This window comes from Dryobates pubescens, chromosome Z (assembly GCF_014839835.1).
Source record: "Dryobates pubescens isolate bDryPub1 chromosome Z, bDryPub1.pri, whole genome shotgun sequence".
Lineage (NCBI taxonomy): Eukaryota > Metazoa > Chordata > Aves > Piciformes > Picidae > Dryobates > Dryobates pubescens.
Genome location: NC_071657.1, coordinates 128,317,465 through 128,341,481, shown reverse-complemented (window position 1 = coordinate 128,341,481; position 24,017 = coordinate 128,317,465).

The window sequence follows — 24,017 nt, the reverse complement described above, 5'->3', positions numbered from 1 at the left end:
ATTGGACTCTGCCCATCTGTCCAGTCGGTCAAGGTCCCTCTGCAGAGCCTTTCTACCCTCTAACTGACTAACATCTGTTCCCAACTTGGTGTCATCTGCAAACTTGCTGATGACTGACTCAACCCCCTCATCCAGATCATCAATGAAGATGTTAAAGAGGATGGGGCCCAGCACTGATCCCTGGGGGACGCCACTGGTGACTGGCCGCCAGCCGGATGTGGCACCATTCACCACCACTCTCTGGGCTCGGCCCTCCAGCCAGTTCCTAACCCAGCACAGAGTGTTGTGGTCCAAACCACGAGCTGACAGCTTAGCCAGCAGTTTACTGTGGGGGACGGTGTCAAAGGCCTTGCTGAAGTCCAGATAGACTACATCCACAGGCCTCCCCACATCCACCAGACGGGTCACCTGATCATAGAAGGAGATCAGGTTGGAGAGGCAGGACCTGCCCTTCCTAAATCCATGTTGGCTGGACCTGAGCCCTTGGCCCTCCTTCAGGTGCGCAGTTATTGCCGCCAGGATAATCTGCTCCATCACTTTCCCTGGCACTGAGGTCAGGCTGACTGGTCTGTAGTTTCCAGGTTCCTCCATCCGTCCCTTCTTGTGGATGGGGACCACATTGGCCAGTTTCCAGTCACCTGGGACCTCTCCAGTGAGCCAGGACTGGAGGAAAATGATGGAGAGCGGCTTGGCCAGCTCATCTGCCAGCTCTCTCAGCACCCTAGGATGGATCCCATCCGGTCCCATGGACTTATGGGTGTCCAAGTGGCTCAGCAGGTCCCGGACTAATTCCTCATGGATTTCTGGGGCATTACACTGCTCCCCGACCCTATTACCCAGCTCAGGAGGCCACTCATCCTGGACTCCTACCTTGCTGTTAAACATTGAGGCAAAGAAGGCGTTCAGGACCTCAGCCTTTTTCTCGTCTTTGGTCACCATGTTCCCCTCCAGGTCCAGTAAGGAGTGGAGGTTCTTCTTGCCCTTCTTTTTAGCATTGATATATTTGTAAAATTGCTTTTTATTATCTTTCACAGAGGTGGCCAGCTTCAGTTCCAACTGGGCCTTTGCCTCTCTAATTTTATTCCTACATAATCTAACCACTTCCTTAAACATACCTCGAGAAGCCTTCCCCTCCTTCCAAAGGTGATACAGCCTCTTTTTTTCCCTTAAATCCTTCAGGAGCTGCTTGTCCATCCAGGCCGGTCGCCTTCCCCGCCGGCTCATCTTTCGGCACATGGGGACCGCCAGTTCCTGTGCCTTCAAGAGCTCCTGTTTGAAGTAGGTCCAACCCTCCTGGACCCCTCGGTTCATGAGGGTTGGTACCCAGGGAACTTTACAAATAAGTTTCTTAAAGAGGCTGAAGTTTGCCCTCCGGAAGTCCAAGGTGAAGGTTCTGTTGGTACTCCTCCCTATCTCCCTGCATATTGAAAACTTCACTATCTCGTGGTCACTGCACCCTAGGCAGCCTCCCACGGTCACATCTCCCACTAGCCCTTCCCTATTGGAGAGCAGCAAGTCAAGCAGAGCCTGTCCCCTGGTAGGCTCACTTAACAGCTGCGTCAGGAAGCAATCCTCTATCCGCTCCAGGAATCTTCTGGACTGCCTTCTCTCTGCTGAATTAAGTTCCCAGCAGATATCCGGCAGGTTGAAGTCCCCCACGAGGACAAGATCTGATGATCTTGAAACAGCTTCCAGTTGTTTATAGAATAATTCATCAGCCTCCTCATTCTGGTTGGGTGGTCTATAACAGACTCCAACCAGGATGTCAGATTTGTTGGGTTGCCCTCTGATTTTAACCCACAGGCTCTCAATTCCCTCATCTTCCACCTCGAGTTCTGAGGCAGAAAGTGTCTCCCTAATATACAAAGCCACCCCTCCTCCTCTCCTCCCTCGCCTATCCTTCCTAAAGAGCCTGTAGCCCCCCAGTGTAGCACTCCAATTGTGCCTGTTGTCCCACCATGTTTCTGAGATGGCAACTATATCATAGTTGCCCTGGTGGATTAGGACCTCCAGCTCATCTTGCTTATTGCCTAGGCTGCGTGCATTGGTGTACATGCACTGCAGCTGGGCTCCTGAGCTCTCAATTGACCCTACCTTGTGCTCTACTCTTACCTCTGCAGAGGGACCGATGTCTTCACCCACCCCCTTCAGACCTAGTTTAAAGCCCTCCTAATGAGTCCTGCCAACTCTAGTGCTAGGACTCTCTTGCCCCTTCTAGATAAATGCACCCCATCAGGACCCAGGAGGTCGGGTGCCGTAAAAGTAGCCCCATGATCAAAGAAACCAAAGTTCTTCCGCTGGCACCATTCCCTGAGCCACTTGTTGATGGTGTGGGTTCTCCCGTTCCTCTCAGTGTACTCCCCTGCCACTGAGGGAACTGAGCAGAACACCACTTGTGCGCCTGCCCCATCAATCAATTGTCCAAGGGCCCTGAACTCCTTCTTAATTGCCCTGGTGCCCTTCCTGTCAATCTCATCACTCCCAGCCTGTATTACCAGCAGAGGGTAATAGTCAGAGGGACTGATGAGCTTGGGGATTCCCCTTGCAATGTCCCTTACCTGCGCCCCAGGTAGAGAGCAGACCACCCTGTGGGATGGGTCGGGACGACATATGGGCCCTATACCAGCTAATCTCTTAAGGGAAATGAAGTGAGCCTTCATGGAAAGATGAATATTACAGAAGGGAAAAATCACTGAAATCAGAAATCTTGATGTTAGTCTCTGTAAGCTTTATGATAAAAAAGCAATACTAATGGCAAATTTTATCAGAATGCATTTTATCTACTGCTCCAAACAGGGCAAATACCCACTAGACCAGCTTATGTTATACAAGTACCTCCTAATGAAGGATTGGGTTTATTTGGGTTTTGTTTGTTTCCTTGTTTGAATTCATGAGCCTGACTATTTGCAGACTGGCACACACGAAAAGCTCCCACAATGTTTCCCAGAGCTAGGCTTTCCCTCTGGAAGTTTTGCACTGTAATGCTGATGAAACCTGACTGTTTACTTTGGACAGTCTGATTACATGAAAGCCTGGGGGAGATCTATATCTGCAATACATGAGACCTTTCCAGGGCAGATAAAATACATAAAAATAAAAAATAGAAGCTTCTCCTACAGGAGTTCTTATTGGGTTTATATTTCAAAGGAGTAGATAATAAACTCTGTCTGAAGGATAATTTAAAATTACTGAAGGCCTTTGCTTCTACCAGTTCCTGGTTTGTCTTCTCTAAATATTGATTTGGATACTGCCATAAATGAGGCAAAAATTGCTCATGGAGCAACAGAAAATGGAGTTGTGGAACTTTGGTTAAAATAATAGGGAGTTGAACTTGGAAGGCTCAGGAAAGACCAGAAGGGTTTGGGCAAAGTCAATACTGTGAGACTGGGAAAAGCATCTGGAGGAAATGGAAAAGCCCCCAAGCACATGGCTGAGGACAGCTACATCCAGACTGAAGTCTGAGAGTGAAGGCTGAGCAGTAAGGACAGAGGAAGATGAACACATGCTCTCCCTCCTGGTCCTTTTCAACAAGAACTCATGGCTGAAGGAGATGAAGCACACTTAGGACTTCAGCAATGCTTCTTCCACTTGCCTGTCACATTTGGTGCCAGGACAATGGCAGCTGTGAGCAGTAGATGTGTTTGTTTTATTAATTTGGCAGACTGAACACAGACCTCAGCCTGGGAACAAACACTGCCTCCAGAAAGGGAAGTTTTAATGAAAGCTGTTTGTGGAAACACAACATAGCCTTTTCAGAGCCCTGTGCTGGTTAAAAAGCTGCAATTTATCGCTCTCTTCCCAGCACAAGTGTATCTGGCACTTGTTTGTATATGCTTTATTTTAATTTTCTTTGTTTCTCTTTAATTAAGCTTTCTGGTACCTAAGAGGTTGTTAAAAAATATTATTCCAATCTACATAAGGATAAAACAAAACAACCCCAAACAGCTGTTTCAGCAAAGCCTTGTGTGTCAGCACACTAGCCCAGAAGTGAAAGGCAAACATCTTTTCCCTAAAATTTGCAGTGTCAAAGCTTTCATCCAGACTGCTTCTGTCAGTGCTCTAAGTAGAGTTAGATCACTAAACAAACAAGCTCAGAAATATTTTCCGTATCATCGAATCACAGAATCATAGAATGGGCTGGGCTGGAAGGAACCTTCAAAGGTCATCTAGTCCTACCCCTTCTGCAGTAAGCAGATCAGGCAGCCCTGTCGAGCCTATTTTGTATATCTCCAGGGATGGGGCCCCAACCACCTCCCTGGGCAACCTGTTCCAGTATTCCACCACCCTCATAGTAAAGAACCTGTTCTTAATATCCCATCTTCTGGGATCTTCTACAGATTTGTTTTTCTGAAGTAAGTTCACAATCTGCGCTGTTAACCCTGCAATATATATAAAAGAAAGAATCAAATGTGTATTACTGCCCTTGAAAATGAGCAGCCTGAACTTCATGACTGCATCCCACACAGATCTTGGCTATCATGATTTTGGGAACCATTTGAATAAGGGTGTGATTGTAATAATAACCATAATCATAATAATCATATCATAATAATAGGCATGAACAGTGGCTCTCAAACTTCTTAAGTGTAAAAACCAGGTTTGGTAATTTGAGACAATCTTTCCTGCTTACAAAGGGCAATCATCAATTTTCATGTCTTATGGCTAAAGCAAGGTCGTCACAGAGGGATGTTCCCCTGACAATGCAGGTGGTGCCATCACTGCTCATCCATTAAAACTGTTGTGCTCCAGCAAGGGCTTTGAGCCCTTGCCTGTGAAATTCTGGAATTATAGAGTGATTTGGATGGACTTTATAGATCCTCTAGTTCTGACTTCCCTGTCATGGTCAGGGACACCTTCTACTGACCTTCTACTGGGTCAGGTTACTCAAAGTTCCATCTAACCTGGCCTTGAGCACTTCAGGGAGGGGCCATCCACAAATTCTCTAGGTAATAAGTTCCAGTGTTTCACCAGCCACACAGTAAAGAATTGCTTGCTAATGTAAATCTACCCACATTCATTTTTAAACTTTTACCCCTCATCCTACCACTACAGTCCCTCATAAAAAGCCCCTCCCCATCTTTTCTGCAGGCCCCCTTTAAGTATTGGAAGGCCACTAGAAGGTCTCCCCAGAGCGGTCTCTTCTCCAGGCTGAAAAATCTCAACTGTCTCTGCCTGTCCAGACTGAGCATGTTCCACTCCCCAGTCATATTTGGGGCCCTTCTTTGTACCTGATAGAACAGACCCATGTCTTCCTTGTGCTGGAGGCCTCAGAGCTGAACCCAGTATTTCAGGTAGGGCAGAGTAGAGGGGAAGAATGACCTTGCTTCACCTACTAGCCTTCATTCTTTTGATGCAGTCCAGAATGCAATTGGCTTTCTGGGATGTAAGCGTACATTACTGGGTCATATTTAGTTTTCCATCCTCTAATACCCATCAGTCCTTCTCCACATGTCTGGATTCAATCCATTCCCCTCTATCCAGTTCTTTCTCAGTGGCTACTCTACTGCCTCTTTCCCTTTCTGCCTTTCTGATTGCCGTTTTCTGCTTTTTTAAAGGAAGGCTGTTTGGTCTAAAACTAAGTGTTGGAGTATTAGAAGGAGGAGTACCAATTTCAGCCTAGTTCTTTTAGATCCATGACATGAATCATTCTGCTCACATGTCAGTGCTTGACAATTTCACACAGAGAGGGAATAGAAATGAATAGGCAATAAAATTCAAGAAGTCAACAAATGGTAAAGGAAAATACCTACATTTGCAGCATTCATGCAATGCAGACTATAATATCTAACTAAGCACTGAAAAACAGCAAAAACCCATAGCATTAGAAGTATTTCAAGACAATACCAATATATATGGCACCTACCCACGGAATGAGCCATTTATAGTATCAGGGAGTAGCAAATGGACTGCATAATGAAATAATTATCTCTTTAAATTTATCTAGTTAAAAAAAGATCGAGACTTAAAAATTGAAGAGTTTTTTTATGGAGGAAACTCACTAACTGCTCACTTTGCCAGAGCTAGAATGTTTCAGAATCAGACAGCCACTATCAGTCAGAGAGATACCAGATAAGAAAAAAAAACCCCTTCACAATAAGAGTGGTCACATATTGGAAGAGATGCCCAGAAATTCTGTGTAATCTCCACCCTTGGAGATACCCAAAAGACAACTGAACAAAGGCCTGAGCATCTCAATGTAACTTGGGAGTTTGCATCATTTTGGGCAGAGTGGCTCCAGAGGTCCCTTTCAGGCTAATTTTTTCTGTGAATCACACAATTCCTTTCTGCAGAAAAGTTGGATTATTTATCTGCCCACAGCTCCACATGTTTTCATGATTTTCTCTCCTTGGGCCAGGTTGTATCTGTTGGGCATACAATTCCGGAGGTGTTTTGGCAAGAGAAAATGTAATTAACTCTGCAAAACAGCTGTAGGATTCAGAAACCAATGAGCAAATGAAACATTTATGAATGCATTAATTAAAAAGAAAAGGAAAAAAACAACAACCCAATTGTTTTAAAACATATTTACTTCCTCACATTGGCAGATAAATAGAAATAGGAAATCAGTGGATGTCTTTCTGACTAAGTTTTTTAAACCATTTCTGATACATAGAAAATAGCTTTTAAAAACTCACTTCTTTGTGTATAGGCAGTCCTACATAATTTCTGTAAGCTTGAAACTCCCTTCAGTTGGATGAGAGGAGAGAAAGAATTCACATGATGGTGCCCGGACCTCAAAGAGGTTCTGTCGCATGCAAGATTTGTTGCCTGAAAACGGCTTGTGAAACTGTTAGTCAAAGCTGATTCAGTAGTGGTGGCTATTAAGAGCAGTGTCAATTCCCAAACAAACTGCTAAAAACTTCTTCAAACTCAAGTCTAGCTCTCTCTTCCTAGAGCAAAGCCCTCAGATTTATTCAGAAGCAGCCCCTTCATCTTCTCCCCATGCTCCCATAACCAGAACTCTTCTGTGACCTTTCTCCTTATCTAAGTATCAACCATTTGCATCCTTGATAATAATATACCCCTAGGTACATATACTCTTAAACTTTAGAAGTGTTAAGAAGATTATTGTGGCAGCTCCTCCAGTTCAGTCAGTATGTGCAAATGACACCTTTGTACACCATTTCCAAACACAGCAACTAAAACCCAAAGTAAGTTTAAATTAGATAAGAAATCTTAAATTAAAAATTGATTAAGCATTAGATTATTATAAGTCAGGAAGAGGAGAAGATAAATATTTCACTGTGTTTATGGATAACTAAAAAATTCTAGTAACTAATATTAAGCTTGCAAGATTATTTGATTATATTTTCTATCTCGGTATCATTAAACTCCATGGGATGTATTAAAAAAGCTAGATAGAACTCCTGTAAGCATAAGAATTAGTGTTGTGAATATACATGGATTTGATCAGCTGAAATGCAATATTACTTGAAATAAAACCTATGTTTACTAGGCAGTACACTTATTATGCTGTGCTATTGAATCTGGCATAGCAGTTCTAATCAAATCTGGTAACGATAATACAATAGATAAGAAACAGCCTGATGAATAGAAATGACTCCTCATCACGTGTGGCCAAATTACTGATAGCAGAATCGACTGAGATTCAGCCTACATCACCCTACTATCATTTTTTCTGGTGCTCCTCTTCATATCAAGTGGAGAGAAGACAGTCCACCAAATAACAATAAGACAAGCATTCCTCTTACCTGATGGTTTTTGCAGTATGTGCTTGGCCTCTCCATGTATTCTAACACAGAGTTGGATAAACATCCACTAGGTGATGGACAATGTGGTTTTTTGTCATAGCCATGCCTCCTGGGTATGTGAAATTGCAAAGATTGGACTGCCTTAGAGTATTGCTGCAATTATCAGAAAAATTTTGAGGATCACCGCTTGTTGCATTATTGGACATAACATTATACAACTAGGATAACAGTTTGTAAAGTCCACATTATTCTTGTTATTCATGAAGTTCCAAAGGTCAGCATTAAATCTGAATAGAATATTGTTCCCACTTCGTTATGTGACATTTCAGCTCTAGACACAGATCATGATACATGAAGAACAGATTGAAACCTGAACTGTAGTCAGTACTTTCTAAATACTACCCAAGGCACAGATATTTTATTGGGTGCTCAAAGAACAGAGCAGTTCTCAAGTTCATGTGCATCTGTGGTTTGTCAGAAAAAGCAAGGGAACACTAAGAAATCCTTTAGAGTCTTGCTCGGTGCTTTTCTGAAGATACATCTACTCAAAGTTCCAAGAAAGTCTAAATATCCAGAAAAATCTACAGATTATAAAACAAGCAGAAAATAAGCAGAAAAAAAATAGGGGCAGTGTCTAAAGCTGTAAACATCCCAAGTTAAAAGCATTTTCCTGTTCATTACACAACCCTCATGCTATGAAAATCAGTGAAGAACAGGCATCTGCTCTGCAGCGTGGCACATGGTCATACCAGAAGGTCTGACATAGAACCAATAAGGACACCTTAAGTAACTCTAGGTATTTAAAACATGAAAAAATACACTGCAATAAAATAAATAAGAAAAATCACTCTCAGTTTTCCAGACCTGCAAAATTTACTTTCTTGTTATCATTTTTAAAAGGCTCCACTGAAAAACATGTATTTTGAAATATATTCTTGGCATACTTTGGGGCGAGCACAAGCAAAACCAAAGTGCTCTTCTTCCAGCAACACTGAAAATCTTTTAGCTATTTACTTTAAACTTTAGGCTAGCATTTGCAAGCAGGAACAAATTTGAAAGCACTGAAATTAAGGCAAACAGGTGCTCTCTGGAAGAGGCACATCAGCCCCAGGAAAATTGGCATGGGCATCGTGAACAAGACGGGGAAGAAATGAACAGCACTGACATTTCTTCCAGACAGTCCCTGCTTGTGAGCTTCCTGCAGAAGATAGGCTGTTACTGAAAACTACTTTTCCTGGCAAAACTGTGAAAGACCATCTGCACTCTCCAAGGCCTGGGATGATCCAGATGGATGCCAAAACTGCCATTTGCAGCGGCCTTCACCACTTGATCCCAGGCTGCGCCAGGGGAGGTTCAGGCTGGATGTTAGGAAAAAGTTCTATACAGAAAGAGTGATTGCACATTGGAATGGGCTGCCTGGGGAGGTGGTGGAGTCGCCATCACTGGAAGTTTTCAGGAGAAGACTTGATGGGGTGCTTGGTGCCGTGGGTTAGTTGCTTGGGTAGTGTTGGATCGGTTGATGGGTTGGACGCGATGATCTTGAAGGTCTCTTCCAACCTGGTTTATTCTATGTATTCTACGTATTCTATGTATTCTATTTATTTATCTTATTGCATTTTTGTTTATTTATTTATTTATAATGAAACAACGCCCTTTTTTAAAAATTGAAAAGCCATTTCTTCATAAATTATTGGACGTACAACTTCAGGTTTGATACTGTGTCCAATTCTGGGCCCCTCAGTTTAGGAGAGGCTGAGGAAGTTGGGGTTGCTTAGCCTGGAGAAGAGAAGGGTCAGAGGAGACCTTATTGCTCTCTACAACTACCTGAAGGGAGGTTGTAGCCAGGTGGGGGTTGGTCTCTTTTCCCGGGCAGCCAGCATCAGAACAAGAACACACAGTCTGAAGCTGCACCAGGGGAGTTTTAGGCTGGATGTTAGGAAGAAGTTCTTCATAGAAAGAGTGATTGGCCATTGGAATGGGCTGCCCAGGGAGGTGGTGGAGTCGCCATCACTAGAGGTGTTCAAGAGGGGTTTGGACATGGCACTTGGTGCCATGGTCTAGACATGAGGTCTGTGCTGACAGGTTGGACTCGATGATCCTCGAGGTCTCTTCCAACCTTAGTTATACTGTGATACTGTAATATGGAGAGGTGAGCTGTGAAGTGTTGGAAGACTGACCAGAGGAATCACCATCTTCCCTGCTGAAGCCTGAAGGTATCTGAGGATTTTTTTCTGCTATTCCTTTCTTCTCTCTTTTTTACTCTTTTTTTTCCTTTATGTCTCTCCTTCCCTCCCAATAAAAAAGGGAGGAAAAAACCCCAACAACCAAACAAAGAAAACCCAAACAAATAATAAACAACAAAAAAACCCCAACAACAGCAACCAAATAAAATAAAAGGAAAGCAAACAAATAAAACCAACTAACTGAAAAACAAACAACAAAGAACCCCACCCACAAACAAAACAATACAGCAAAAGAGAGAAAAAAATAATAGTAAATTGTGTCCCAAATTAATCAAATGTTCTATGGGTCTAATAAAGCATGCACTGCTCTGGGGAGAAGTTTAGAGAACCTGGCCCTGCTAAGCCGTGGAGGGCTGTGTGACAGGCTGGAATCCTTCAGCAGTGCTCCATGCACCCAAAGGAAACCACAAACCCAGTGCAAAACCAGTCTCAGCCTTGTCTAATTTTATATCAGTGAAACTGCGTCACAGTGCTCCAGAGAGGACAACACGTTCCTTGTATTTTGCTAGAACAGGGCTGATCATAAATTATTTTGGGGCACATTTTCCCTTGGGTAAATGCATTCTCCACTAATCTGCAATATATCTGAGAATATGCCTTTGCAGCTTGGTAAAATGAGCAGGAGCACCAACTCACTGACCCACTATTGTATGTAAAACATCTTTGCAATTGCATTTACCAGGGGGAAATGACTGGACACTACCCAGCTGAGAAAAATGGAAGCTGCTGAGATTCATCAAGTGTTTCCATGGCAAGAACTATTCTGGAGTATATGCCAGGTTTGAAAAGAAAAATACTTTGTGTTTTATATGTTTGTTAGCATACAATATATGGTTTGTCTTCCCCCTTCCTTCTCATTTTGACAAGCAGACACTTTCAAAAGATCTAATACCTATAACACAAGTACCTTTAGTGTTTATAATGTCAGGTTTAATTCCATGGTGAATACTATTAAAAACTGATGAAAGGCACTTTTGATTTGTTGCTGAACTGAGTAAAAATTCAAACACAATGCTTTTTCAACTGTGTTTCAGAAAAATTAAAACCAAGGAAACATTTAGGTACTGATAGATCAAAAAAAAAATATATATATATTTTCAGGCTTCCAAAAGAACACTGTTGATCCAATGATTGATGATCACATGATAATATAGCCATGGTTTATATTTTAGACAATTGCTGATGTAAAATTATGCATAGTAATAAAACAGAGTTGACAATGCTGCATTCTTCATGACCAGCAGAAACTCTGACCATGGACTCAAAAGATGTCTTTTCAGTGTCAGTAACGCAAGAAGGAACTTACCTGAAATCCACAAATTCATTTGGAAATGGCTGTAAAAACAGACTATTTAATTTCCAGCTAGCTAAATAGTTGAAGCTGTGCCAAGGGCTGACTTTGCTTACAATTATTTTTTTAATTGAACTAACGCCTAATGTTTGAGACAGACTCAAGATCCTAACTTGACAGATACCATGCATAAGTTTTTGAATTCCTAATATGAAAAATACTTACTAATATTTTACTTTTAAAATAATTAACATCACAAAGAGGTCAACAAGTTAAAAAGTTGAGAATATAAGTGCCTAATGTATTAGCCTGATTTTTTGCAACCATGCACAGAAGATTTTATCAGCACCAGCAGAATTTCAGCAGTGAATGCCTCTTGCCCTCAGTGTCATCCTCCAGCCCTGATGTGGTGCTTAAAGGCAGGGTTTAGTGACAGTGGTTTAGCAGTAGTCATGGGATTGTGAGCTCTATGCAGGAGGTTGGATGGGATGATCTCAAAGGTCTCTTCCAACCTAGTCAGTTCTATGGTTCTATGATTCTGTAATAAGGGAAGAGAGAAAGGAGCTATGGTGTGGGGATGCCTCTGGTGGATACCAATAAGAATTTCAGTATGATCTGAAATGCCATACCAAGCTTTTCAAAACTGAATTGGCCAATTTAGGCACCACAAGAACAAAATCACTGAGATTGTAGCACATCAGTCCATAGCACCCTAATATGTTATATCCCTTTTAGCCACCTTACTCCATGTGGTAGCCCACAGCATCACAAAAGCCTTTCAGCAGTTCTGAGACCCTCCTGTTCTCCCTAGATCATGACAAAAAGTGTTCATTGGGTTAATTATAAGCAGAGTATGATTTGTAGACTCATCACCAGCTTTTTGTGAGTGAATTTCTGGAATAGGATGGAGGTTCCCAGTAGATTTAATCTCAAAAGTTTCAGCTCTTTTAAGGAAACATATAAGGGGTATAAAGCTCTTTGGCAAGGGACATTCTCTCATACAACTACTTCAGATGTTTGGAATAATCAACCATATTTTATTCACAAAGCATCACGTGCAATTTTGCTTCCTTATTTGTAAATTCAGTCTGCAGTTTAGTGCAGAACAAAGTGCATTGAAACTGGTGAAATCTTTTATTAAGTGACCATCTCATGAAATTTATTAAAGATCTGGTTTCAAAAGTTCATATGATGGAAGATTTGTATATTTTCCTACAGGCTGTAGATTGTGTTAATTGTAGGAGTAATTAGCAGCCTACTGGAAGCTCAGCCTGTGTACAAGAGGTGACTGAAGCTTATTTGCCAGAAACTTTAAAAGTGACTTATTCATTCTTGAATCAAATCCAAGCAGATTCTCTAAGAAGCAGAAGTTTATAACAAGCAATGTGGTAGTGCCTAGAAATCTCAGTCAAGTGTCTAGAGATCTCATGCAGGGACAAGCTTTATATATGCATCACTGGAAGACAGTCCCTGCCCTAAAGATCTAAGTGTTTCTTTTGAAAAGCAAAGTAATGACATTATTCCTAGTGGAAATAATGGTCCCATGGTCTAGTCTGAGGTTTTTCTGCACATGGCAGGGGGATTTGGAATTGGATGATCTTTGAGGTCACTTCCAACCCTGACAATGCTATAATTCTATGAACTTAAAGAAAAAGAAAAGCAATGAAAGATTAGCCACACATCTTACTGTTCTTTTAGTGGAATGATTAATTGTGTTTTGAATGCCAGAAATGATTCATGGCATTTTATAAACTAAATAAGGTCTTATCTTCCTAATTTTAATTTCTTTTTTTTTTTTTTTTTTTTATAAAACAGCAAAACCAGGATTGTTGTGAGCTTTAATTAGATCCAATTGTCCAATTGCCATCTAAAACAGACACTAAATCATCTAGACGCCTACAGTATCATTTAATAACGTTTCTGCCTAACACAGTATTAAAAGGCTAGACATTTTCTGCTGCTAACCATTGCATTTCTTGTAATTGCACCCTTAGTAGAAAATTAGACTATATTTTGTGAAGTATTGTATTTTGCTAATGACTGCCAGTTGTTTTCTACTCATCCACAGAATGCTTTGAAGGATGTATTTTCAAGCTTATGCAAAATCACAGAATTGTCAAGGTTGGAAAGGGCTAATATAGATTATGTAATATGATGTAGTTACATGTTTAAACATATTATGTATGCATTTATTAATTTTATGTATGTTTATACATGTGAATATGAATTTATATATAATAACAGACAGCAGTGTTGTAGAACTGACTCAGGATCACAGAATTGTCAGGGTTGGAAAGGGCTAATATAGATTATGTAATATGATGTAGTTACATGTTTAAACATATTATGTATGCATTTATTAATTTTATGTATGTTTATACGTGTGAATATGAATTTATATATAATAACAGACAGCAGTGTTGTAGAACTGACTCAGGATCACAGAATTGTCAGGGTTGGAAGGAACCTCAAGGATCATCTAGTTCCAACCCCACTGCTATGGGCAGGGACACCTCACACTAGATCAGGTTGCTCAGAGCCACATCCAGCCTGGCCTTAAAAACCTCCAGGGATGGGGCTTCTACCAGTTTCCTTGGCAACCTGTTCCAGTGTCTCACCACCCTCACGGCGAAAAATGTTTTCCTAACATCCAAACTCAATCTACCCACTTCTAGTTTTGCTTCATTCCCCCTAGTCCTATCATTACCTGACACCCTAAGAAATTCCTCACCAGCTTTCTTGTAGGTCCCCTTCAGACACTGGAAGATCACAATAAGGTCTCCTCAGAGCCTTCTCTTTTCCAGACTGAATAGCCCCAACTCTCTCAGTCTGTCTCCATAGGAGGGGTGCTCCAGCCCTCTGATCATCCTCATGGCCCTTCTCTGGACATGCTCCAGCACATCCAAATCTTTCCTGTAATTTGGGCTCTAGAATTGGACGTAGTACTCAAGGTGGAGGTCTCACCAGAGGGGGAGAATTACCTCCAAGACGGGGAGGCCTCGTCCTCTTCCATCTACTTTTCACCATACACAGATTTGAAGAAATTCTACAGGTGCTGCATTTAGAGGCTGTAGTATCAGAGATGCATTTAAATGCAGGCCTACTCATATTTCATCAGATGTGTGAAAAAGAATAGAATGGCCTAAATGATTAATTATTGAAAAATTATATCAAAGTGTGGCTACTGGAATCAGATCAACCGTGTACCACAGCATAAATCAAATTTCCTCCTTCTGCTGTCTCCGAGTTTAGGTACACAACAGTTAACTAAGAAAAATCATCCTTTTTTTTACCCCCAAATATTCTCCCTTATCAGCTATCACAAAAAAGAAGGACTGATTACACACAGGACTACTTCTATTTAAAAACTTCATTATCTTTCCAGATTAAGTACAAAGAAGCAGCCTACACAATGAAAAGCAATTATCTCAAAACACTTTGTACAAATATGCAAAATAATTAAGAGTAATCAAGGACGGATACAGTGAATCTCTCACAGGCTAGTCTGAAAAAAAAATCCAGCATAGAGTTCATTTGAATGCATAGGAAAGGTTTAAGTTTGAAAACTGAAAAATATCAGAACATTTTGAGAGAGGTAAGATGGAAATTACAACTGCAGCAATAAAGAAATAGAGGTAGGACTGTTCCTCCTTTATAAGCAGCAGCAGGAAAGAAAAGTTAAAGGAGGGATGGGAAAATGAACATCACATTGCCTTGAAGAAAATATTTCAGGCCAGTATCACAGAGGGTTTCTTCCAGCAAAACATGTACCCACCTGCTTGGCTTGAAGGACACAGAGAGTGTTACCAAAGCCAGTGAGATTATGTCTCCAGCAGGCAGTTTTGCAGGGTTTGGCTATATGCAGACACCCCTATAGCAGCAGCTGCACAGATCTAAAGCTTGACAACTTTTAACTCAGTGCCATTTGCCTCACTTTAAAGCATAAAGAGGGAATTTAGTTGCAAAGTCTGTCCTAGCAGCAAAGACCTATGCAAAACACTGGCCACAGTACCCAGGGGGTTTGTACAAGAAAAAGACTAATCCCTGCATGCAGGAAGGACAAAGCTAAGGAAAGTTCATCATATAGACATGGGTTATTCCATGGCACTTGCCCACATGGCCTTGTCTTCTCTTATTTACTAATGTAAATGTGACCATAGCAGTACAGTGCAAAGATGCACAAATTGACTCTAATTTGCCATCTTGGTTACAGACCTGATTCTGCACTACATTCTGTAGATCAGCGAGGATGGAAGTTCTGGCACTGTAATAAAAAGCGTAATACAGATATACACCATGAATTGAGTTTATATTTCTAACTGTCACTCTTTTGAGAAAGCAATTCTTTTTTTCCTGCCTAGAGCACAGCTCCTGGAGTATTTGAATCACTCTTTTGGCCTTCTAGAATATCAAGAGGCTTATGATTCCACAAATTTAAATCCCTGTTTGCTTTTGCTTTCCTACTAATTCAATATTTGTAATATCTTTCACATTTTTTGTGCTCAGAAATTATTTGCAGCAATTCTAAAATGAAAAGATCAGCGGCAGCATTAGTGCTGCTGTCTCGTACAGGGTTCATAAAGTCTGTTTTGCTCTTTTGCCCTCTTCTCCAGACCTGCTGAAACAATGACTATGATACAAGTGCAAGCAGGATTCTGACAGCTTCTTTGGTGTTTCTGTCCAGTTCTTGTGCACAAAGATCATAATTCAAGCATTTGGAGTGATAGCAGCAGCTATGCAGAAGAAAAGGTATTATCTTTCTTTTACTTAAGAGTCTTGGATGATATGCTATGATTTGTTTGCAGGGAGTTTTTCCCCAGCTTACTAAAATGACAGAGAACTAAATCTGACATGTTGTTAAATAGAGTATTCTGAACGGACACCAGACCTACTCAAGAACTGTGTTTGGTCTATCTTACCCTGAAGTGATTACATATGCCTTTTGCTAAAGCTGTCTTTTGCAACAGATGTAACTGTATAGTATAAAATGAGCTGATATGATCATCTTTCAAGCAGATCAAAAGGCATGCAGCCATGTGCATAGGGTGAGAAGTCTACATTATCACACCTTGCCTGTTCACATCAGCTGCTTTGGATTTGGTAGTACTTTTAAATGAATCACAGGGCTTTTCAGATGGACCTAACTCATAAGATGACCTCATCATGCATGAAGCTATACCTTATATCATTCTCAAGTTATCTTGCTTCTTCATTAAGATTACGTGATTTGCTCTGTTGGTTTTGTGGACTGATATTTCTTAGGGAACTCTGTAAGCGTGTGTTCAGTAAGAATTCTTTTCAGAGGCTGCAGAGGATTTAGAGTAGAATAGATTAGAGTAGAATAAACCAGATTGGAAAAGACCTTTGAGATCATCAAGTCCAACCTATCATCCAACACCATCTAATCAACTAAACCATGGCACCAAGTGCCTCATCCAGGCTCTTAAACACCTCCAGGGATAGTGACCATGTTTCTTAAACTCATCTTTGCCACAGTATGTGACTGTTTTCTTGTCAAACTCGATTCAAAGAAAGTAATTTTTATTTGATTTCACACTGATATGCTTTCAGAATCTCTCCTTGCATTTCTATTTAATTAGTTCATTATTTTAATTAGAAGGAGGAGATTTACAGGGAGTCACAGAAAGCAACAGATTCTATTAGTAGATGTAGAACTTTTAGACTATACCAATAAAAAAGCTCAGGTGACAATTCTTAATGAATTTTTACAGACTATCTAGTACAAAGGCGAAAAAAAACCAAACCTACAGCAAAACAAACAAAAGAAGAAAGAATTCAGATCTTCCCCAATTTTCTTTTTCTGTCATGGGTTCTTTAAAAAAATCAAAATACCTTGTTAGTGTTTTGCTGTTGTGGTGGTTGGTTTGGGGTTTTTTGGGGGTGGGGGTGGTGTGGTTATTTTTTTTGGGGGGGGGGTATGTTTGTTGGGGTTTTTTTGTAATTTTACAAAGCTCTAGTTTGAGTGAACTAAAAATGATTAGGGAGGAAGAAGAAATCCATTTCAGGTTTCTCAGAATTACGATGTTTTTCATTGCTTCTCTTTTTTCACACTTTTCACAACAGACACAAGTTCTCAGCCATGTTATTTTTTTTCCTCAGTCAATTAGCCTGGTGCTGGAGCTTTCCTTTCCAGTGCTCTGAACTTATCCATATGGCACCAAGCCCAAAAGTGTTCAAGAGGAGATTGGCCGTGGCACTTGTTGCCATGGTTTAGTAGTCATGAGGTCTTAGGTGCCAGGTCTCTTCCAACTTTATTGATTCTATGAAAACCCCATATCTCAACCCTTATCAGATCACATCAGCCTGAGCTCAGTGTTACTCTACCAAGTTAGATGGTCTTTCACTTGAAGAAGCCATAAACATCCTGATGAGTAATGGTAAGTGTTCTATCATAAGTAACAAATGAAGCAGTTATTCTCATCACATATGACCTCAGTGATTGTCACGTTTTTTGATAACCAACAGGAGTGACAACTTACTTTTTTTTGCTTACAGAGCAGTTGATGGGTGTCACACTCCTGTGAAAAATCCTGTCACCCTGTCTTGGCTTCTTGATGTAGACTCAGCTCTGCCTGACTGCCAGATTTAGTGCTCTTCTTCTGCCACATACTTCTGTTAAGAAATTGCCCAAGGAGAGGAAAAAAAGATGACACAGTTAGTCATGATATTAGGTACCACAATTTCTTCCATTCTTATTGCAATCAGTGGGAGGCTAGCTATCACCCAGTTGAGCTGCAGCTTTTTGAGATTTGATTGTTCCCTGAACTCTTGCAATGGCCTGAATATCGTTTAAGTTCTTAGCTGTATGCTTTGCCCAGCCTCTTTCATTTCACCATCACCAGGCACAAGGTCAGATATTTCATGCTGTCATATTTCCAGTTATTCCTATTTGACATAGTCTTTTCATGATAATTTTTCAAAGGAGCATGAGTGATTTGGGAGACTGTGTGTCAAGCTGATTGACTGACTTAAAAAAGCCAGAGGGCCTCAGCTGGCTCTCCTATTTTAGGCTGAATTTCCAGGCAGCACCAAGAAACTAGTGACTGAGTTGTCTTAACTTATCCCTTCACTTTGCTCTAGCATGTTCTCACAAAGTGAAACCCTTATGAAAGTCACCTCCACTGTGGTGATTTGTACTACCATAGCTAATCTGCTCAAGAAATGTGTGGACATGGTGTGGACATGGCACTTTGGGACATGGTTTAATACCCACAATGATCTTACATCGAGAGTTGGTCTTCATGGTCTTCAAGGTCTTTTCCAACTGAAACAATTCTATGACTGGAAACATTCACATTCTTCCTGGGATGCATGCAGTGAGTGAGATGAACTCAGATGATGCACAGCTTCCCTCTCAGCCAAGGAGAGGCAGATGTGTATGATTGTGCTGATGGTGGTAAAAATTTTGCTTGAAGTACCAGTAAAGCAATAGCCTTCTCAGAAACACCTGGCAGAAGCTACCACACAGTAAGAGTTGGTGTACTCAGTAATATCACTACAGGACAGGTTTTCACCTCAAAAGAAACATTCCGCAATCACAGCAGAAGACCTGTATATAATGTATGACCCCCTCAACAAACAAAATAAGATCTTTATATGTCAAGCTTCAGACAATAATCTTTTGTTTTCTAGGCACCCTATTTAAAGAATTTGGTCTATCAGCAGATGAAGTAGTTTTAACACTCCTTACTCTAAATTTATGTTTGAAGGAAGAAAAGAGTCATGAGACAAGGCTGATAATAACTTCAGGGGGTTTTACTTTCTGGCTGTATATAACCAGAGACTAAGCAGCTGACAACACAGTTCTGACTCTAGGGGGACATAAGTTATTTTTTTTTCCTTCTAAGTTTATTGTATGTCTAAGTCATTTTGAGAATGGTTATCCTGTTTAAACATTGTCCTATTTGTTACAAACTCATGTAAATATTTAGTTTAAACAAACATCTTCAAAGTGTCTATTTACTCTTCCCAGACAAATACAGCTGGGTGTTTTGAAATCCAGCATGAAGAACTGTGAAAATACAAACCAAAGTTGTTAACTGTGGGTTCTTACAAAGCTAAATTTTTGAGGGAGTATTTCTAGCCTCTGAAATATGAGCTGTTTATACTGCAATGACTCTGGCAGAATATGCAGTCCTTGGTGGAGGGCCGAATGCTGACTGATGCTGATTATGAAAAGAGCATTTAATTTTCAGACTGCTAGAATCACAGAATGTTAGGGGCTGGAAGGGACCTCAGAAGATCATCCAGTTCAACCCCCCCCCTGCCAGAGCTGGATCACCTAGAGCAGATCACACAGGAACACATCCAGGCAGGTTTTGAATACCTCCAGATAGGAAGACTCCACAACCCCCCTGGGCAGCCTGTTCCAGTGTTCTGGCACGCTCACTGTGAAAATATTTTTCCTCATGTTTCCATGGAACTTCCTATGCCTCTACTTCCACCCATTGCCCCTTGTCCTGGTATTGGGCATCACCAAGCAGAGCCTGGCTCCATCCTCTTGGCACTCATCCTTTACATATTTATAAACATTAATGAGGTCACCCCTCGGTCTCCTCTCCAAGCTAAAGAGCCCCAGCTCCCTCAGTCTCTCCTCATAAGGAAGATGTTCCACTGCCTTCATCATTTTTGTGGCTCTGCACTGGACTCTTTCAAGCAGTTCCTTGAAGTCCTGTTGAACTGAGGGCCCCAGAACTGGTCACAATATTCCAGATGTGGCCTCACCAGGGCAGGGTAGAGGGGGGGAAAGAACGTCTCTTGACCTACTAACCACAGCCCTTCTAATACACCCCAGAATGAGCATTGGCCTTCTTGGCCACAAGAGCCCTTTGCTGGCTCATGGTCAACTTTCCATCCACTAGAACCTTGAGGTCTTTTTCCCCTTCACTGCTCTCCATCAGGTCAGTCCCTAACCTATACTGATATATGGGGTTGTTCTTTCCCAGGTGCAAGACTCTACACTTGCCCTTGTTGAACTTCATCACATTTCTCCCTGAATCAAAGACGTCTGAAGAGGGAGGGTGTGAAAGATGAACAATAAGTTGAATTGTGCCTTATTTTAGCTGTCTACATTTTATGTCTTCAATCAGAGCTAGTTTTCCTCTGTTGTGTTAACAGATAATTCAGTCAGTGGAGGGAATGATTCATCCTTGCCCTAAGCAGGTGTCCACATTTTATCAGATGGGTTTCATCTTGAACATCAGTTGACTAGTTGTGATTAGTGATATGTAAACCTGCAACATGAATATCCTCTTAAAATCATTGAAATTTTTACAGTCAATTAAAGGAGAATGAGGATCAGTGATTTTCAATATGTAGAGAAAGTAAAGCTTAATTCCTTCTTAGGAAGCAGCATGTTTAAAGAGACATTTAATAACTGAAGTCTAAGTATGATTGTTCCTAAGTAAGATTCACTGCATCTATAGTAGAAAGCACCACTTTTAAGCATTAACTGGTACAGCAAACATGAACACTATTTTTTCCCATGTCAAGCAGCTGCCAGAAATGACCCTTTCTCAATCTTTGGCTTTTTATTTTTTTTTAATTCACAGAAGAAATTTATGGTGGAAGAATGGTTGGATCTAATGTTTTACCTCAGAAAACTTTATAGAAAATTGCAGAGTACAATGATGCATTTAAGGGGGAGGGGAAAAAAGAAAGGAAAAGGGGAAAAAAAAGTCATGATTAAGCAAACTGACCTAGGACAAGTTACATAACAGATGTATTAGCTAGAGTAGCACATGTATCATACATCTGACAAGCTTCTGCCCTTGCAAATCAGTACTTGTTTGCAAAGCCACAAAGAAATCATATCTTAGTATGTAAATTGACATACAAAACCAAAAAACAAAAAGAAAATAAGATCTTTGAGGGGGAAACAATCTATATCTATAGCTATATCATCTATATGTATATCATCTATATCAATATCATCTATTCTGTGTCTATATAGTATAGTATGGAATGGAATGGAATGGAATGGAATGGAATGGAATGGAATGGAATGGAATAGAATAGAATAGAATAGAATAGAATAGAATAGAATAGAATAGAATAGAATAGAATAGAATAGAATTAACCAGGTTGGAAGAGACCTTTGAGATCATTGAGTCCAACCTATCATCCAACACTATCTAATCGACTAAACCATGGCACAAAGCACCCCATACAGTCTCTTCCTAAACACCTCCAGTGATGGTGACTCCACCACCTCCCTGGGCAGCCCATTCCAATGGCCAATCACTCTTTCTATGAAGAACTTCTTCCTAACATCTAGCCTAATCCTCCCCTGGCACAACTTGAGACTGTGTCCTCTTGTTCCGTTTCTGGTTGCCTGGGAGAAGAGACCAGCCCCCACCTGGCTACAACCTCCCTTCAGGTTGTTGTAGAAAGCAAGAAGGTCTGCTCTGAGCCTCCTCTTCTCCAGGCTAAGCAACCCCATCTCCCTCAGTCTCCTCTCATAAGCTTGTGCTCCAAACCCCTCCATATCTATATCTATATCTATATCATCTATATCTATATCTATATCTATATCTATATCTATATCTATATCTATATATAATTTCAGCTATTAAAGAACAAACACAATTTAAAAATATAACAGATGGAAAGTATTTCTACTATCTGGATGATATGAGCCTCACCAGTAATAAGGAACAGAAGCACATTTGAAGTCGTTGCATTGAAATTTATATTTGCAAACACCAAGGCACTGTCTCATGATCATTGCTGAGCTTTCCTCCTGAATGGGACATGCTGTGGCACGTGCCTGATCTCTTACTGGACAGAAGCTAAGGCAATGCTGGAATGGGTCTGTCAGTCACCAATCCATTTTTAAAAAATGACATGACCATATGTGCTCTATTGTAAATTCTCTCATGAGATCTGAGACAAGAAACCATAACACCAGTAGAGATAACAATATAAATGTGAATGCTACAAGGTTGTGATCATGGTGTGTCTGTGCCAGCTGCTGCCAGCTAGGTTAGTTTAATTCTGTGAAGTACATTTGCTTTACCAACACAGATAATTATCTTTAGATTTTTCACTTCATGAGATCTAAAGCTTCTGCATTCACTGCAGTCTTCCTTTATATCTGTTCCTGTCTGCAAATAATAAAGACAGAGTAAATTTTCTATTTTAATGCAGAGACATACAGAAAAAGAACTGTAGTATTCCAGAGTGGCCAGAGAAGTGATAGGCACTGTGCACACCTTGGATGTTTGGCCCATCATGGTAGGTCACACAGGTCTCTTTTTGACCAATGCAGTTCTTTTTGCCTGCTTCCAAAGCAAAATGTGCAGGTATCTGGATAGAGCTCATTGAGAACAGTTTTGCTACAACTGCCTGGTAAATATGTTTTGTACTGTAAGCACAGATCCCTTGTCCAGATCTAGAGTTTAAGATTTAAACAATGTCAAGAAAGAGCAATTTACAGTGGAACCAAAGGTTTGCAACTAGGTCTTAGTACTCAACAATGGTCAAGAATGGAATGTACCTATGCCATTTCTACCCAGATTCCTTTTATTTAACTAATATTTTTTTCCTGAGCAAACACCAGACTGCTCATGGCACAAGTTACAGGCACCATCAACCCACTTTGACCTATCTGTTTGCTGTGTCCCCTGGAGGCTGCACCTACTGATGCACTCCCACATTTTTTCCCCTAGGAATTCCTCCTGTGACTGACAGCAGGAGGAGATCCACATAGTGTGCTTCCTATAAATGTCAGTGCCCACAGAAAGAGGAATGGTCAGTGACACAAAAGGTACATCAAATCTTGAAGTAAAAAAAATCGTCTTTCTCTATCAAGCTGCTATTAAACTCCCTACCAAAGAACTCAGAGAATGCTGACCCAAAATGGAAATTACAAATATTCAGGATTATTATATTACATAGGAGTAAAAGTTACCCTGCTCAGAAAACAGAACCCTGCCCTGCCTACTTAAGTAACAGTTATATTGATTATAAATGTTGATGTTGAGAAGACATTCAGAATAATGAATTTATAAAGTTGCTAATGTCCAATATTAGATGTCATTAAAGTGGTTACAGCAAACGGGAGCAGATTCCTGTCTGCACATGACCAATGCTAATACCTTTGTTTCAAATAATCATAAGCTCTTTTACTGGCTGCTTTTGAGCAAGAACTGAATGTAGATTTTTTTTTTCTTTTTGAGATTTGTTTTGCTTTTAAATTTACTATTTAGTAATTCAGCAGAGATGGCTTGAAATTAAATATAAGCAAAATTACATTAAAGTGGAGCAACGATCACTAGACAATATTAGGAAAAAAAGAAAGGGAAAAAAAGGAGTTATGGTTGTTGGGTTTGCCTCAGTAAACCAATTAGGGTAGCCTGTTGAGATTAAGAGCAACTAAACAGACCTCTGTCATAAATGTTGTCTCTGCTTGTATTATGTGAAGGCCATGAATTTACCCTATTACATACTATAGGATGGTGCAATGGGAAGTAAAACAGGGAATCATAAGCTTTACAACACAGGTGACAGCAGAAGGAAAACATTGTCTGTGGACCTCCTTCTCCTTCAAGCCCTACAGCCCAAGCTTTTGACTGTGGGGGTTATACTTGAAGTCCTCTGGAGGTCCCTTCCAACCTCTAATACTCTGTGATTCTCTCCAGATCATGACTACAGCAGTTCTGTTAACAGAAAATTAACTTCACCCCATTCACAGCTACATTGTAAGTTTACACGACAAGCAAACATTGACTAACACCATTTAAAGCAAGT